Genomic DNA, 15,364 nt, shown 5'->3' with positions numbered 1-15,364 from the left:
GCATTAATATATATATATATATATATATATATATATAGATGATAGAAAATTGAATATATATCCGACGCGAGTATTATCCAATAGTTGCAATATTTCAATTATAAATTCGAGTAATTGAAACCGAACTATTAAATTTAGAAGCAGAAAGGTTTAGTTTGCAAAACTGGTTACTTAATTATGTTAAGATTGGAGTAATATTACTGATATCGTTAATATTTAACTGAAGAACTTAGAAACACATAAAAACTGGTAGTAATTGATGGTTCTGGAGACATAGTATATCATTGTATTAGAAGTAATTATAAAAAACATTTTACGCTGACATTTTTAATACAAATCTTGCTTCTTGTAAAAACGTTTGGGGCCAAATCACTAGTATCGATTCTCTCTTTTAAAAACCCAAAATAACGAAAACTTTAAAGGACATTAATTAATCTACATATAATATTTTAAATTAAATAATAAGAGTATTCTAATAGGATTTTTTATTTTATAAGAATATAAATTGATTATATATAAAGTAATATTATACACATGCATTATTTGTTGCGATTTATCTGACGACAAGAATCTTCGCAGGCAATTTTTCATTTCAAAGTGTAGTTTAATTGGCTTTCTAGGGCATACGTTTTCCACTCAAAGTACCGATCATCTGTGAACCCCGAATAACTGTATACGGCCAAGTTGAGGCGCTTGCGTCGCCATTCTCCATCGCAACGTAGCCGTACCTGTCGAAACGACTGGTTATCTACCAGGTACCGCCTTGAACTCATCTCGACGACGCGACGGTACCAGACCGGCGAGATCCGACAACGTCGCATAACCGCCAATCTCCGTCCAGGTCCATTGTACCAGTACCACAACACAGAAAAGTGAAACGTGTTGGTACTCAAACGGGTTCCGTTTTTTTTTGGGTATCGAAACTTTGACCAGGACCAACGAATTGTTTTTGTTTATTTATCATCGCAGTATCGGCTTTTTCGGTGGTGGTGAGTGTGCGATTGCCTAACTTGTGTTTGGGTGCCGAGGTTTGTGCCCTGATCGAGAATCGATATCCTTTCAGCAGCCCCGATTAACTACAGTGATTCTAACCGAAGACGGTGAGTTTTTGATCAGAATTTTTTGCATTTGCATTGTCTCGATTGGACTAACGATTTTCGAATATTCGACCAAAATGCCCGTCAAGAAACCGAACTGTTAATTTCAGAAAGCGACCTTTAGACATTTATTGGGACAATTCCGCCAGTTGTCGCAGTGACAAGTGCATTTACCTCTTCGTGGATCGTTTATATCGCGGTTAAAGTCTCAATTTATTTTATCTTTCGATGGATTGGATCAAATATACCATCGTGGGTTAATGACCGGCAGACGTTTACATCGGAAGGAGCATCATATTGTCATATTTTACCGCATAGACGTGCTGGTCATACCTAATTTGATGGAACTGGTGCCATTTTGGACTTGAATCATTCTGATGTGATTTCACTCAGCGACTCTGTCCAAGTCATTGCATTTTCTTCTTATTATTTTTTTCGGTAACAAGTTTGGTGATTTGCTCTCGTTTATTTCAATTTGCGTGGGTTATATGGTCGGAGCACAATTTAAATAATAAAATTTCATTAGCATATTTCAATTATCGTGTTATATATAGAAGATTGGAATAAATTATGGCTGAATGTTCATATGAGGTATTTTAGTATCATTATAATGCTGTACTAAAAAAATAATATAAACATACTGGCATAGATATTAATAATATGTATCCGTCATATAATTACCTGAAGTGGATCAATCCACTAATGAATATAGATATAAACCACTAAAACTTTTAACAGAATAGGTATTATTCAATATTCAAATATTCCATACCTTTTAATGTGTAGTATTAACACAAGTTGGTCTAGTATTGTATTCAAGAATTTTAACAAAACCTTTTTTGGTACTTTGGACTAGTTTTAGAAATATTTTTGTTATCTGCAACAGTTCATTGTGTCACTATGTAAAACACTAAACCTAGTCAAAACCTAGTAAGGATATCTGTTTCTAAAAAAATACTGATTGATACATCACACTCAGTATAGATTAAAAATCCTAGTTTTTTAAATAAAGCAATATAAATTATATATGTTGTAGGTTAATAATGCTAATTATTCACTGTTTGATTTTCCAGTCGTGTAAAAATACAAATTCAAGTCAATTAGAATCAAGTTGCTATATAAAGGTCATTTATTCATATCAACTGTAGGAACAAATGCAGTGATTGATGATGCCTGTGATCAATAATAATTAGTTTTAAATTATGTTACATAATTACATCGTTTCAGACATTTACTTTGACATTGATAATTATGTCTAACAGGTTTGAGATGTTTTGTGACACAATACGTACCAAATTTTCAACAATGCTTTCGATTCTAACGCTTATAATTTTTGATTAGCATTTTATGAAAAATCTCCGATCTAACTAATTTTATTGTTATTCATCATAATCAATTTGTTAAGTAATGTTATGTAAAGTAAGTTTGTATTTCGGTTTTGCATATTCACGTTTAATTTCTATATTTCTGTTACCAGTGTAACAAAATTTTAACAAGAAATATTATTTGAGTGCCTAGAGAAATAATATGGATTATACTTATATAAATATTATATAAAGAGGTATACTTAGCGAACTAGTCAAAATAATTCAAGAATTCTACAGAATAAATGCCAATATAGTTACAGCAGACAACATGAAATTAAAGACCTTCCAAGTCGGCTTAGTTGGCGCAGTGGTAAAGGCTACAAGACGGTCTACCTGCTGTTGCAATAGTCGCGGGTTCAAATCCTGCTGGGGCATGGTCGTAAATTTATGTTTGTAATTGTTTAATATTTGTGATTGTCTTACGCAAGAGTGTAAAATCCGACAAAGGAAATGATACCAGTCACGCCAGCATCCAGGCTGGATAAAATCGGATGTCTTCTGGGATGATTTCTAAGTTGGTCACTCGCCAGTAGGTAGGCTTAATGCAGAGGATTCTGGTTTGGAGCCCACTTTAAATTGCAGGTCCTGCCCCAGACAAATCCTCGTTGATAAGAAGGAGACTTTAATATATATATATATATATATATAAATTCAAACACAAGCAGGACAAAGACAGGTTAGATGTTCAACAATGTTCATTATATTAACTGACGAATTAATAAAGGCATGTCAAATAAACAAAACACACTACACATAGAAATGACTACATATAGAAATAAAAATATAGAAAAAATAGAATTGTCAACAGGTATATATGATTAATTGTGAGTATTAATAGTAAGTAAATTGTGAGTGTAAAAATAAAATATTTATTGAAATGCTATAATTGAAAAGAAAAACATGAATTCATACATCACAGTAATATACAAGGAATGGAATATACAAAGCAATTTACAGAGATAAGTAAATTACATGCAGCAGAAATGAAATTCCTTAAAAAAATCAAGGGTGTGACAAGATAAGTAGTGGTAAGAAAATTCTTCAATATTGAATCAGGGTAAGAATACATAAAAAGGAAAGAACTCAATTGATAGAGACACTTAGAGCGTACTGAGAAGGCCTAAACTAATGAGTGTATCAGAAAACTTTTTCTTAAATAACGATAGGAAAACCTCCGGTCGAAGCAAGAACACTGAGCAGAGATAGAAATGGAAGCAGATGTATGAAGAAGGGGAGAATACACAATAAACATAACACAACTACACTACTACCTGTTACTGAAGGTGTTTTGGTTATATATTATTATAACATATATTATTTAAGTGTTATGTGTTATTTGTTTCAAGCTAAGAGGTTCTATAATACAACTATAAAGCCAATTTGGACCTATGGGGTGCAAATATGGGGTAAAAAATCAAATCAACTAGTCATACAACGCTGTCAAAACAAGGTTCTTCGATTGATTACCATTGCCTATCGCTATGTAACCAATGAAGAACTGCACGATGACCTGCAAATCAAATGGATTTGCGAAGTTATCCAAGATTTCGCCTTGAAACACGAAAGAAGATTACTAAATCATATTAACGTGGAAGCAATACAACTGCTGGACGGCGCTTAGGACGTCAGGAGATTGAAGCGAACAAAATCATACGAACTTATATAAAGTACATGCCTTTAGTATAAACTATAGCTATAAGTTATTATAATTTTATAATTGAGGAATACATATTAATGTATTTTCTAGCACTCGTCTTGCTTGTGAATTAATACAAGTACATAGGAAAAGTTGTAATAAATTAATTGTAAATGAAGATTGTACTAAGCGTATCTAATATAGATGTTATAAAACAATTGTTTCAAGCTATTTGTCTCAATGGGTCGATATTATGGACCGATAAATCTTGGTTCTATATAAAAAATTACATCATTTTTCTATCACCTTGTACGCCTGATTTAGCTCCACTGGATTTCCAGCTATTGGACTCTGAGGACTATCATTTCAAGTTAACTTGGGAGATAAAACTGAATAAACGCAGGCTATTAAAAGCTATTTCAGGAATCTAATTCAATAATAGCGCTAACAGTAGCTAGCGGTATCAAGGATTGTAGAAGTTATTTTATCTCATTACCTACGGCATTTATAAAATCATCTCTGTACTTAAATGATATTCGTTCAGCAAAACTAAAAATTAAACTTCAACCATTTCTTATACATTGAAAATAAAACCTTTAGGTGGTATTATGTAAAATTGTCTATAATATATTATATTATATAGATGTGCGAGTTCAGATTATGATATTATGTAATCGCTATTTTTAGACGAATATTCACAAATATCGGACCGATGCGCGATTTTTTTTCTTTCGAATATTTAGAAAATAAGCGATTTTTATTAAAACAAAATTATTGAAAAAGACTTGTTCTGATATATTATTTCGTTACACTCTATCTCTCTCTTTCTTGGCCAACTTACGTGAGCATTTTCCGGATTTATCTCCAGCAGATCGCGTTTCACGTTGGCATTTCAAATATAAAGACTGCGACCCCGATTTAAAAAGCTTAATGATATATTACGAGATCAATTAGCTGGCAATCGTACTAACCTGAAAGTTGATCGAAATTGCCGAACCGAAACCACTGCAAACGAGAAAGATCAAGAGGTTAGTTCAGTGGTGAAGTCGACCTTTTGATGGTGGTTTAGTCTGAACCAATATCTCACACCTTCACGGCGCGTTATAATGATGGGTATAACTGACAGTAAATTAATTTCTTGTGTTTTAATGTAACTTAAATGTTGTTAAATGTTTAAATGTACTAGATTAAAAATAAAGAAATTAATATTTTTCGACTTCAAGTTATCTTTTCTTTGTTTCAATAATTCTACAAAAGTCGACACTCAAATAAATTTATATTTTAAATCGTATGATATATTTCTTGCTTATATTTGCTTTTTAATAATATATTTTTCTTCAAAAGTTTTTTGTGTTTTTTTTTTGTAAATTCGAGCTAAATTTAATTTCGATATGTTGAACATGATATGATAAATTATATACTTATATAATTATATATTATATACTATATATTAAATTTTTAATGTATACATCTTAACTGAAAGATTACTAGTTTCTAATACAGAGAAACTAAAATATTTATATTCAAAACAACAATTTTGTAATTTAAAAACTATGACTTCTTACATATGATGTTTATTAGATAGTATTTCTCTATCATCGAGGCACTTTTATTTTTTAAATGTTATGTTTATATCTAATCCGAATCAATAGATTTCTAAGTAAAAATTAAAGTTAATAATAATTAACTTGATTAAAGATTTCTTATTATAATAAAATTATATAATGAGCTTTTCTCCGCTATTAAATAATAAATAAGAAAATAATGTATACACAAAAATTGTGATTGATTGATGCTTTCACCGTATAGGTCAAAAATAGTGAATATGGTCATCACTTGTTTTAATTTCTGCGAATTGTAAGTCTTATTAAGCGAAAGCATAGCTCAAACTCTCAAAGAACTTTTAGATACATAATAGTTAATAAATTAACTATTTTCAGGAGTTAATTTTCAGGAAATAATTGAAATTGTCATTTCGAACCGTTCCAATATAGCGGTTCCATCGCTTACCAAGGAAAAGAGAAGTCTTCTGTAACATGTAACTCAAAAGTGGATCTGTTACAATAATTTCCAGCTCAAAACGGTATGGCCAGGCATCTACATCGACATCGGACCAGAATATTTATCGTCTTGCATTGCATATGGTGGGATTAGCAAGATGGAGTGTATTACGAGCAGCTAAAACCGAATCAGCCTGTTACTGCAGATGTCTATCGATCCCAATTGAATAAATTGAATGACATAAAGTTGCAAAAGGACCAACAATAGCGAGTAACATACGTAAAGTAATCCTCTTGCATGACAATGATCGGCCACGTGTTGCAATAGTTGTGAAAAATACACTCTTACAACTTGTATGGTAACATTTTGGCGAACTGGTTTTCTATTGAATGCACCTTACCACACTACACTACACCACAAAATCAAATAGTTTGATACTTTTGAGGCTATATTTCGATATAATCTTGAGAATGGAATATGGAATGGAATCATATCTCCTCATCCTTCTCTTCCTGAGTGATAGTTGATCTTGGCATTTCTCAGGATTTTGTTTTGACAAATTTGTATTATATTTATATAACATATAGGTTTCAACACTTGCTTGTATAATTTATTATCTTGTGGCAATTTATTATGTACTGATAATTGTAATTTTCTTCCAATTAACCAATACATTTTCATATATATTAACTTATATTTTCATATATATTGCCCCCGGCAACAAGAATCTCAGTTTCATCAGCAAATGTATCCATCGTGATAATTTACATTTGTGGTTATCACATATGTAGAGTACGAAAAGAACTGGTCCCAATATAATTCCTTGTGGTAAACACTTGCTTTAGCTTCTTTTATTGTAGAGTAGACTTCATCTTGTTCAACTCTAAACATTCTGGCTGTAATGTGAGATTTTGTTAGTTCAATTTGTTGTTTCACTATACATTTTAAGTAGCTTTTTCAATTACATCTATTATTCTATGTATCTGGTCAGTTGTTGAATGTTGAAAAATGATCATCTGATTATATGCAAGTACATAATACATAAAATATTTAATATGACTAGCTTTCATATAATGTGTCCTTTTTATGACTTGACCTGTTAAAGAATTTTATTTACCTCATTAGAAAAAGTCGACGATATATATAAACAAACTGGGTTATACAACTGCGGCTGTTGCAGTAGGTTATATCATTTTTATTGGTGAAATAAATCTTTTTTAGTATGCATTAATAAATTATTTTAATTAGAAACATTTAGAAACATATAGTTTGTTGCTATTTATTATTTCGTAAGTTTACGAAAGTTATCTCAGCGCTAGAATTTATTTTATTTAAAAAAAGTTATATAAACACCAGATATCATAATTTGCACACAAAAAGTTCGAAATGCAACGGTTCCTACGCAAGCGTTCGCTTTAGAAACAAGTTTTTTCAAACAGGCTGGTTACCGTTGAAAAGCGTGGGTTATATTGTCAGATAAACCATTCAAATTATACGCCAATGGTTGTTTTCTAACAAAGTAAGACAACAAAGGTTTTCTTTATCGACAGATACCATATCTGGTATTGTTGCATTCAACATAAAAGGATTAAGACAATTTGTATCCAAATATATATGCTAATTATTCCCATTCAGATTCAATAGCTATACATAGTCATATTCCGAGGCAATAGCTTCATTATGAATGTCATTTTTTAATAAGGATTTTTTATGTTATATAATTATATATATGTTATGATATATTTTTATGTCATTATTTATTAAATTAAATATTTAATATATCAAATTCTTAATCAAATAAAAAAGTTAGGAGCTTGTATGTATTTTCATCAGCGATATCTCTTGGTGGAAATACAATATATCAAATTGAATATTTACTGAATTGGATGGTTTTGATTTCCCCACCTAAAATAACAGTTTGCTATTTAGTATTATTGAGTTGTTTCGTGTCACATAGACGCTAATCATGGAACGTTTAAAGATGCATTTTGGGCATAATTTGAATCGAATAGATTTGAAGAAATCTAATGTTGAAGCTCATTAAACAGTTATCACGAGCTGCTAAGACAAATGAAAGTGTCACTATAAATTTGTGCCAATGTCAATCGAACACATTGGATGAAGTGTTGTTTCAATAGCGAGTAACATGCTCAAAATAATTCTACCGCATGATACATAAACTTTTGCAGCTCGAAGGCACTGTTAGTGCTCCATATTTTTATATACAATGTTTGTATAATATTTTTTTTCAACGTAATATTTTAAAAAGTATTATTTTCGAGTATTATTATGTTATAACAATGGTGCTCTTAGGCTTCATGGGACATCGATCAGAATACGGTTATTCCGTTCCCATTTCAGCTTTTCAATGTCAATTTTTTACAGATTTTGTTAAGTGTTAAGTTTTTTTAACAGATCGATAGAAATTATGTATTCTACATCGAGCTTAGTATTCATTTAATCCTGCAGCACTTCTAATTTGCAAATTTATAGAATTCGAAGACTAGTTAGTGAATTTAACGTTGCCTTATAATAGTAAATTTTAGAAGCATTTATATTTTACTAAAATTTATACTAAAAAAAAGTACAACATATTATAGTTAGTTATGATGTGGATATTATTTTCATTTTAATATTTTTACTTCCCCTTTTTTGCAAATTTTCTAATATTGGAGATTAATAATTAATTAACCGTACATTTATGACTTGTTATTATTTATTGATTTCATTTTAGAATGTTCACTATCTTGCTTAGCGCTCTAAACAATTAGTGAAATCCTAGGCCACATTCAGAAAAAATCATGAGTGTTATTTTTATACCTCATACAGGTTTTTTTACGGAAATTATTGTATATGCTTGATCAACTATTGGCGATATTTTTGAAGATACTTAACTTGGATATTTCGAATTGGCTATTTTTATAATACTTATATTAGCAAACAAATTTAATTTTATTAGATTCAAACATTTTTTTCATTTGCAAATGGTTTTTTGGTAGGTTAATATGGGATTAAAAAGTTGCAGACAGAAATATATACGAGACATTTTGAAGATTAATTAATTTAAAATACCACTACCGACATAAATATTGCGTCATTTGTATTAAGCTATGATTAGTTTATTTAACCTTTGTCACCATTTTAAATATAAAAAAAGGTATTGAGTTTTTTTTAATTAAATGTGTTGACTGGCGTAGAGAGTTGGTAACGCTGATTTAATTTTAAATGAGCTTTATTAGTCTTATTGCAATATATAGGTTTTATTTTCTATGAAATGTTATCTATAATCATTTATGCATTTTTATAGAAATTGGAATCCACGTCAGTATAGATAAGAAGGTGATTTTTAATGATATTAGATATTATATATCCTGCTTTCATATTACTCGATGAAAATTTAATTTTTACTTACTAATGGATTGAATGCTTTTAAATTTATATTTAAGTCCAACTGAACCAGGCGATTGCGTGGTACAAATTCGGGCGGCTGCAGATAATCCCGGGTAAAACTCAGGCTATTATGTTTCACCGCAAGTTCTTTATGTATATATTTTTTATCAATTATGTATCAATTTTTGTGGAAATTGGAATAAACTAAATATCAGTATAGATAAGAAGGTGATTTTTAATGATATTACATATTATATATCCTGCTTTCATATTACTCGATGAAAATTTCATTTTTACTTACTAATGGATTGATTGCTTTTAAATATATATTTAAGTTCAGACAATTTCTTTTTATAAAAGTAGTTGATGTATAGGTAGTATAGAAGAAAGATGTAGATCTAATTAAGCTAAAGGGTGTCTCATAACTCATAAGTGTTGGCAACCTAAAATACATTTTGATTGCTGACCTTTTGGACTTACTACATTAGAGAACACTGAGCATTTTTTAGCAAAATAATCTTAAACAAAGAAGCTCATTTTCACTTATTTGGTGTTTATAGTACCCCCATTTGATTGTTAGCTTTATTATCGTTATTTTAGTATTAGAATTTTTTTTTTATTGACTATATATTTGGTAATTCTTCTATTTTTCATCTAATGCAAATATTTTAATCTATTACATAATGTTTCGTGACTATTTGGTATATATTTGTAATATAATTTAACAAACTTATATATTCAGAATCAGTTTGTTTGACTACTAAAAACCTGACTAACTCTTGTCCTATATATGCACTATCTCCAATATTATAAGAATTTTTTGTTAATAAAATAGGCTGCTTTGAATGATGAATATGTTACTACAATGATGGCGCATTGCAGCTAGTCTTCAAGCAACAGTAATTTTTGTTAAAATTATTTCTTATTAAACATTACAGTAGCTAGGTTCTTGTATTCTAACATTTTAAGTAACCTATAAGTCACATTTAAGTTATGACGTGATACATAATTTTAAAACATTCCAAAAATATTTCTTTGGCGTAATGTAATTTATAATTATATTGTTTCACATCATTTATCATTGGATATACACCATTAAAACATCATCAATGGTAACAGGTAATTTTTGATTGATTGATTGATTAATTGAGACTCGCCATAATGCTACATCATGGGCGACTCGGTGAAAATGATGGAAAACAAAGACCACCAACAGCGATTTAACCTAAATAAAGTCAAGAAGCCGATGTTTAATAATGTTGAAACATGTTTTGATAAATGGCTTAAAGCAGATTGTTTTCATAGTTTAAACATTTATTTACTAACGACTATTCTATATCTTATACGGTTTGAATTCTATATTGGTAGTACAAATTAGTTGTTTAAATGCTTCTGTTGTACAAAATTTATCTGTTATCTGTAAATATTAATCAAAGTGTTAGTTATAATTATGTTAGAGAGAATATGAGCAAATCTGTGTCAAAATTAAATAACCCTACGGTTTAGACGGTTCACTAAGACATTAAACCAACTTATAATCCAATGCTGCCAAAACAAAATATTTTAATTAATTACTCATGCTTATTAATCTGCTGCTGATGATACCAAATTTACTAAATTACAGCAACTTGGAAGCAATACAACTATTGAATAACCCGCAGAATATCAGAGGACTGAGATCAAACCAAACTATCTGTATATACATAGTCCGATTAATTAAAGAGCGACTCACAGTTGATGATGTTAAAACGTCGCAATATTACCGTATCAACTCTGAATTTAAGTTTTAGTTCATTTTGGCTTTGAAATTTAACTAAATTCTGATCTAAATGAAATAATGAAACAATAATAATGTTATGAAATATAATGTATTTTAACATTCTGTTACATTGTGTTACCACCTATGAAGTAGAGTTCTCGGCGTATGTTTTAGTAAAAGTGTCCTCTGGAGGTCTAATTCACCAAATTAACAATTGAACAACCAAATAATGTATTTTACTTTCATTAGGAACATTTTACGTTTAGTTATATTTAGGTGTAGTGTTTTCTTGTCAAGTCATTTTGATATCACTGTATTTCTTCTTAGTTTGTTCTGTTCCTACATGGATACATATTTCTTGATATAATTAGATTTAGTCATTTCATTTTTCCTAATTCATTTACCATATTTCCAAAACAGTTAGTTTTCCTTCTTTCCTCGTAAACTCTTCACGTGCTTACCTTTATTTGTTTCCACTCTCATCACCCTCTCTTATCGGAAAGTAAATGCTTCTTTCTATATATCCAGACAGTTCTTACTTGTATATCTTTCTCGACCTGCAAGCCTATTGATATTTAAACATGTTAAGGTATATTTCTCCGTGGTAATCACCCTTGGACTTAGAGGAAAATACTCACTTCGTTCTAGCAATGAAGCCATTACTGGTTCAACAAGATCTTATCAATTGTTATTTCGAATACTAAAATAATTTTGAAAATCTATAATCGACGGAGAAATCGGTGAACATACATTTAAAAACTTTTTTGAAATCTATTAAAAAAAAACAAATGAACTTTCATTTTATTTTTGCGATTCCATTATAAAATTATAAAAAGTTGCATTTTGATCAAAATAATAAATATTCGGTTGTCTCCTGTATATTTTCACCTTTTTATCACAAGCGTTCCTAATTTATATCATCAATATTTGGGATAATAGCGGCCAAATAAAAAATATTCTACTACCGTGGAGTTCTATGACCTTGGCGGTTTTGTTAATTCAAGGCTCGTTCGATTCGCAATCGTCGGATTGTGGTATTATTTTCGCAGTTTTTTGATCTTTTGGTTTATTGGTCGAGTACGATCTATTCTGTGACTGTGCTCCCGCAAACTGAATACAATTCATATATAGATTTTTTTGTGTATTTGGTGAATGCGACTATGGGTGATTTCTGTTAGTTATGTTATTTCTGTAAGTAATTGTAAAATGATGGATTTTTTTCGAGTAACGTGATTATTGATTTTTTTTCGTGCTGGTAACTGTGGGTTTATACGAGTAATAAATCATCATTAACAGGTTTTGGTAAAGTTGTAGTTGTTTAGATCCTGCTTAATAAAGTCTGTTTGCGAAATAATATTATATATTTGTTTTAATTTTTTTTGATTGTGAATTTTTATTTTTGTTGTCTGAAAATATCCACTCTGTTATTTATATTGATTTAATTGGAAATCAAATTCCGTTTGTAAAATTTTATTCGTATTAATTAATTTTACGTTATGCGATAATGTACCGTGCATTGCTAACGAAATACATATTTTTTTAAATATATTCATTTCAAAGTTCCACTCTATTCAAGATTATTCTTTATTTAAAAATATTTCTTGGTTGATTTTCCTGAGGCAGTGTTCGGAAACTCGGCATCAAGCCAAGTTTTTGCTTCAACTGTTTTTTCCCTTCAAAAGCAATATTTTATCAACACGCGAAATTCCTTTTTATCCATTTTTTTTCACAATAATAAAAATTGCTTCACTCAAAATGCTATAATTCAGAAACTAATGCTCCGACAGCAGTCAAATTTATACACGCATCTTTTGATGGTCAGGGCTAACTAAAAAACATATGGATTTAATTCTAGTAGCGCCATGTATGTGTCAGGCCGGGGACTTTTCAATTGATTTGTTACATGTAAATTTTATGTCAGCAGATTTAGTCTGATTCAAATTGATTTTCTATTGCTTGGTTCAATTTTTAATTTACCGATGTTTACAGTTTTATTGCTGCTTTCTCGTAGTCTCTGCCTAAAGCTTTTATTATTTAAAGATTCTATATTAGAGGGTGACGTTATTTAAGAACTTCATCTATAAAATTAGTTGTTTCTAACAAATTTTCAATCCGAATGTATTAAAACAGTTTAGTAGTCATTTTTATTAACTGTTTCTGTTGAAATGTAACATATCATAAAGAAAATAATGAACTTCATGTTAATTTTTGAGCCTCTTTTGTTCCCCCTTTTGATGAATATTGTAGGCAATATATTTTATTATCAGGTGTGCAGTAAATTGAAGAGATTAATTACTAATTAGTAATGGGACATGACTGCAAGATATTTAAAGTGACCTGTTTACAAAACTGTTGTTGTAGATATTATTTTTATTAATTACATCTTACATTAGATATGCTTAGTACAATCTTAATTAATTAATAAATTTGTTACTACTATTCTGTTGTATTTCCATTAATACACAAGCAATACATCAGTATGTATTTCCCAAATTAAAATAAATCTGGAAATCTGGTATTTCTATAAATGGTTTTATACGTTTAAACAGTTTTTGTAGATATGTTAACTTTTAATACTGATCAAGTTATAGTGAGGCTTATTTTTTATAAAATATATATGTTTATGATAATATCTCGTTGTTTACTTTTAACCATTTATTAATAATTTCGCACGAAATGATAGAAATATCACTAGGAATTATGTTGATATTAATTGACTTAATCAGCTACAGTCAAGAAACTAGTTAATAGACCGTACTAATTTTTTTTACCTAATATTAACGAACAATAGTACATGTTATATTCTACTATGACTATCTTATCACTATTATCTTCTTGGCAATTTATCATTTAATATATAATAAGAATATAATTTCCATTAAACATATGATATATTTATTATTAAAGAATGAAAAATGTCCATTACAGTGAATTACTCTTTTAGAAGGCTATATATTAAAAACTTACGTAACAGTCATAGTCAGAAATCAGCAAAAATGCAGTGTGTAGATAGGTTAAATAATCATTATTATATATTAGATGGAAAACCGAAAACTAGGAATTCAAAATTATTTAAAATTAAAAAACTTTACTAATCGACATGTATATGGCATTATTTGTTTTATTATATTATGTGACTATGCGGTAAATAAATCACTTTTACGTTTAAAATTTTTAAAATAATTAACTAGAATTTATTTAACTCAGCGTTCCAATTGGATTAAAATATTGCCTCTGTGGTTCTCTGTGGACAAAAACAAAAAAGCAAGCTACTAAAATATTATATAATACACATTACTAAAATACACACAGTTTAATATATAGAAATATATCAGTTTAATACAACAGCTCTGATGTATATAATTATATAATTATACTGGTGTATAATTAACACATATAATCATATCTGAGATATTCACGTGTATGTTAGAGTCTGAATAAAGAAAGACGCATACACATTTTAATTTAAACGTGTTTATACATATTCTCTTAACATTAATGTAAACTATCCTTACTGGGTATTGTATTTCATCACTGACACGTTTATCTCTATGCAAAATGATATTTGTATTCGATATATGCATTTTACAGAAATTCTAGACAGTAAAAAATAAGTATACAATGTAAGAAGGCATTCTAAACATAACCTCTATGTCAAATAATGATAATTATAATTTAATTATATTTTATTTTTTATTATGATATAATACGTTTATAATTATCGCTAGCTTCAAGATGTTGTATGCAGTTATTTGGAATATTTTAATAATAAATATATAATAATGGTACCATTTATGCCATTAAGTAGCCTATTTTGCGAGAGTAACAGTTTCCCACATAATCATTCTGATTTCAACGTACTTGTTTCAGCACTTAATTCATCTACCATTTTTAACGGTTGATATGGAGAGAGTAGATTCCCCATAAACTTTGCTACAACAAAATTAGCTACAACCAAGAAATTGTGGATTCCCCAGAAAATCCAAATAATATCGGTAATCGATCATTCGATCTGCCTAGATTAAATGCCTTCAAATTATTTGATGACTTATTGCAACCTCATAGTTGCCCTTCGTAAGTCCAAATAAGCTTAATTATAAACTGATACAATCTC

The 15,364-nt window shown here is 29.3% G+C and overlaps 1 protein-coding gene across 5 annotated transcripts in view; it reads left to right on the top strand.

Annotated features, from left to right (window-relative positions):
- btsz (bitesize) overlaps positions 1–15,364 on the top strand; it is a 236,261-nt gene that overhangs the window by 24,446 nt on the left and 196,451 nt on the right. Inside the window, exon 1 of one of the 5 annotated variants that reach the window (XM_076401548.1) lies at positions 867–1,100. The exons of 3 other annotated variants lie outside the window; for them this stretch is intronic. The gene's annotated coding sequence lies outside the window, so the exon portion shown is untranslated. Of the gene's footprint in view, positions 1–866; positions 1,101–15,364 lie in introns of those variants that run through there. One more of the 5 variants, XM_076401547.1, reaches the window with a different exon arrangement.

Source organism: Rhynchophorus ferrugineus, unplaced genomic scaffold, assembly GCF_030347505.1.
Source record: "Rhynchophorus ferrugineus isolate W39M unplaced genomic scaffold, kcgeb_rfMv2 rfM4, whole genome shotgun sequence".
NCBI lineage: Eukaryota > Metazoa > Arthropoda > Insecta > Coleoptera > Curculionidae > Rhynchophorus > Rhynchophorus ferrugineus.
This window is presented reverse-complemented; position numbering and strand designations above follow the sequence as displayed.